This window comes from Contarinia nasturtii, unplaced genomic scaffold, assembly GCF_009176525.2.
Source record: "Contarinia nasturtii isolate CC-2019 unplaced genomic scaffold, AAFC_CNas_1.1 Cnas_scaffold_6728, whole genome shotgun sequence".
Lineage (NCBI taxonomy): Eukaryota > Metazoa > Arthropoda > Insecta > Diptera > Cecidomyiidae > Contarinia > Contarinia nasturtii.
The window spans coordinates 1,423-5,373 of NW_022203981.1; the positions used below are offsets into that span (position 1 = coordinate 1,423).

General features: G+C 32.4%; 1 long non-coding RNA gene across 1 annotated transcript; it reads right to left on the minus strand.

Annotated features, from left to right (window-relative positions):
- Positions 1-243: 243 nt before the first annotated feature.
- LOC116351973 lies at positions 244-1,952 on the minus strand. The gene is made up of 3 exons (XR_004202239.1): positions 1,847-1,952; positions 1,718-1,780; positions 244-390 (listed from the first exon to the last, which is right to left on the minus strand). It is a non-coding gene; the product is annotated as an uncharacterized LOC116351973 (long non-coding RNA).
- Between the last annotated feature and the right edge of the window lie 1,999 nt (positions 1,953-3,951).

The following is a 3,951-nucleotide window of genomic DNA, read 5'->3' on the forward strand; positions in this document are numbered from 1 at the left end:
AACCCGAATTTATCCGGGCGATCTGGCAGGCTTAACTAAATGTAATTCAATATTGTGTTAGTAAGAAATGTAGATGGTAAAGAAAACATTTGCTTTTACTACAACAACTTTATAGGGGCGCTCAAAAAAATTTAAAAAGTTCTCTGTATAATTTAGCATTAATAGATTGTATAACAAATTAATAATAATTTGAATTGTGATATCATTCACACACGCGCATACAGATTACCGCCTTACCTGAAATAATATCAATCCACTTCTTATCATTTCGTTCAGTTTCTGATACAATTGAAACAGGCCTGTTATTATTCACAGATTTTTTCCAGCCTTCATCTTTTTTTAACTCTGCACACATGGCATCATTGTCAGAATCAGGAGTATCCCGACATACTTAAAAAAGTGTTGTAAAAATGAAGAAGAAATGGAAGAAATTTTACTGGTTAAATTGATGGGGTCTTATTTCTTTAGATCGTGGAAAGAATGACAACCAAAGGAGGAAGATATTTGAATGTCCGAGAATGAAAGTGAGTCTTCTCCTGAGAACATAGAAATGTGTAACAAATCTTAAAGATTTCATTGAATTGTAGTACCAACGCAAATTTTATTGAAATGAAACACGGCGTGTTACACTTCAATAAATTTTGTTTTGGTATTACATTTTGAAAAATTTCTTGCCGTGTGTTTCAATTTAAAATGCTTTTTTACGATGTTACGAATAAAAAAAATTGATTTTGATGTTACGAATAGAAAAAATTGGTTTTGATGTTACGAGTTAAAAAAAAGACTAATTTAAGAATGTAAATCAAATGTCAACATATAAGATTATTCAATGGGCATCACATAGCAAGCTTGTATGAAACTCCCGGAGACTCGGTATACAGCACTCAAACAGTGAAAAAAGTCCAGATCGTGATTTAGATGATATGGAATGCGATTTTTTTCATTCTGATTTCACCAAGTGATACAGAAAGTTGAGTAGTATTTGAGAATTGAAGAAAAAAAATTTAATTATTTTTTTCATTTTTCGCGATTTTTCACCATCTACATGGGAGGCTTGTATGAAAAACACGGAAGACCGCTGAAATGACACACGTCAAATATATACGGACCTACGGCAGTGCAGTTTACATTCCAATTCATGTTGAAGATTTTTTCACGACTTTTCTGATCGATCTCATAAAAAGCGTAAAAATTAGTATTTTTTTTTTAAACTCGTAACATCAAAACCAATTTTTTCTATTCGTAACATCAAAATCAATTTTTTTCATTCGTAACATCATAAAAAAGCATTTTAAATTGAAACACACGGCAAGCAATTTTTCAAAATGTAATAACAAAACAAAATTTATTGAAGTGTAACACGCCGTGTTTCATTTCAATAAAATTTGCGTTGGTACTACAATTCAATGAAATCTTTAAGATTTGTTACACATTTCTATGTTCTCAGGAGAAGACTCACTTTCATTCTCGGACATTCATTTGTACTCGCATGAAATCGTCAAATGCATTAAATTGAAAAAAAATATCTTGTATTTTTTGCTATAATTGTTGTTATTTTTTCAATTGCGTTTTCTGCGAATCTTCGTCGACCTCATCAACATAATTTGTACAATGCGAACGTCAATACTATGTTCGTATTGTTGTCATATTGATATGGATTCTTCAGTTGAATAAAATGTTTCAATTGTTTCTCTCATGAAAAATAATTTAAAATTACATTGTTTTTGTAGGAAGGGTGTAGCAGCTTTATAATGTTTCACTGTAAGTACAACAATATCTCCTGTTCATGAATGAAAAAACAAAAATTAATATAGAAACGTACACTTTTTGAAGCAGCATATACTACCTGCATTTCGTAAAATATTGACTGTATCGTCATGATCGCATGCGGTGATGTATTCTCCATTTACCTTGTACAAATTAGATATATTTCTTATTATTATATATTTCTTATTCCATACAAAATTAGCTAACGATAAGATTAGCCAAAGCGCGACGATGACAAGCAACGTTGACAGTAGCGCCATGGTGCGGTTGCCAGTGAAACTAAAAAATGGCACACATTTCGATCGCCCAAATCAGAAATTAATTAATTTATTTATTTATTCCTGATCACAGACTGAATTTATCATAACATTTTGTACAATAGCATTCACAATGAATCACTACCCGATCGAATATCCAGCCACCAGCCTTTTCGACTTCGGAGTAGCAGACATCGATTGTGTTCATTGTTTTAATTTCTAGTGTTTCAATACAATTAATAAGTTAAACCTTTTACCGATTAACAAATATCACATTCTCCAACTTAACAATATTATTTCTAAAAATTTGCCTCGATGCCGATTCTAAAAATGTTTCACGTATTAAATTGAAATTCCTACAAGCTACATAAAATGGCTGATTGTGTGCATAGTCCGAAGTGAACATTCTAATTAGTTCTGTATTTCTTAAATATCTTTGGTTTACGTTATATTGCTGTCGTGTGTATACAATTTTATTTCGAAGCGAACTAGACACTATTCTACCCAAAAGGAGGTCATAAATTAAAAATATAGAGGTATTTATACGCCTTCTCCAAAGCAGTTGAATTTTCAAAACATCACATCTAAAATGATACGGTAGTAATACAAAGTTTTCGTCTCTCTGGTAAACAAACCTTAATGCCCAAATCACAAATCCTTTTTGAATTGATTCTATTCTATCGGAGTGTATGTAGGTGGTACGGTTGCCATACAATACTCGCGTACTCTAACTTTGACCTGACTAATGCACAGTATAACATTTTCGCAGATTCGATAGTGAATTTATTTTTCAGTGTGCGTTTTATGAAATTTCCGCGTGTGCACTTGCTGTAACTGCATGGGTGTGGTTGAAAAACGTTAGTTTGGTGTCAAAAATAACGCCTAGATCCTTGTGTATGCTGATCCTTTCAAACGTATGTTGACCGTTGTCAATCGTATAATCGTAGTTGACGATGTTCCCACCTTTAGCATACGTCATCACAAAACATTTCTTCAGATTCAAATGCAGGCTGTTTTCGGTACACCAGTCACTCAATTGATTTATCGCATTTTGGAAAATGATGGCATCAATGGGCGATTTTACGGTACGAATCAATTTTAAATCATCTGCAAATAATAAAACAAGTACATTTGATACTGTTTCGACAATATCGTTAATAAAAACAATAAATAGACATGGTCCCAACATACTTCCCGCAGGTACTCCTGATGGTACAGTGAAAGTCCGTGACTTTCTTTCGCCTATTCCGACAAACTGCGTTCGTGATGTCAAATAACCATGGAACCATTTGATAATTTGTCGGCCGAATCCAAATCTCACCAATTTCTGAAGCAATCTCAAGTGATTGACACGATCGAAGGCCTTCTCGAAATCGGTGTACAGTACATCCGTTTGACATTTTTCGATCATACTCAGAGAAATTGAACAGTGTAAACACAAATGTTTGTTGTGTATTTCTCCCATTTACACAGACGTTTCACACACAATGTGAAACGTCGAATTGACCACACTACAACAAAAATGATGTGAATTCGATATTTTACAACGTCAGTGCAAATCGTCATTGATTTTTCGTAAAAAAAAATATTTTTTTCAAATGATAATTTTTTTTTCATATTTTTATTTTATTGTTAAATATTCAATGAAAGATTTAAAATATTATTTGATTTGAAATTGATGTGATTTATGGTGATATTTTGCTCTAAAAAAAATTTACATTTTTATTTTAATTTTTTTTCACACTGTGTGTGAAACGTCAGTGTAAATGGGCGAAATACACAACAAACATTTGTGTTTACACTGTTCAATTTCTCTGAGTAGAGTCCATCATGAAATTTACCATTTGCAGCAAATTTGTTGAGGTTGACCGATTTTTCACGAAGCCATGTTGATTGTGACTGATTTTTCCATTTACGAATAAGTCGA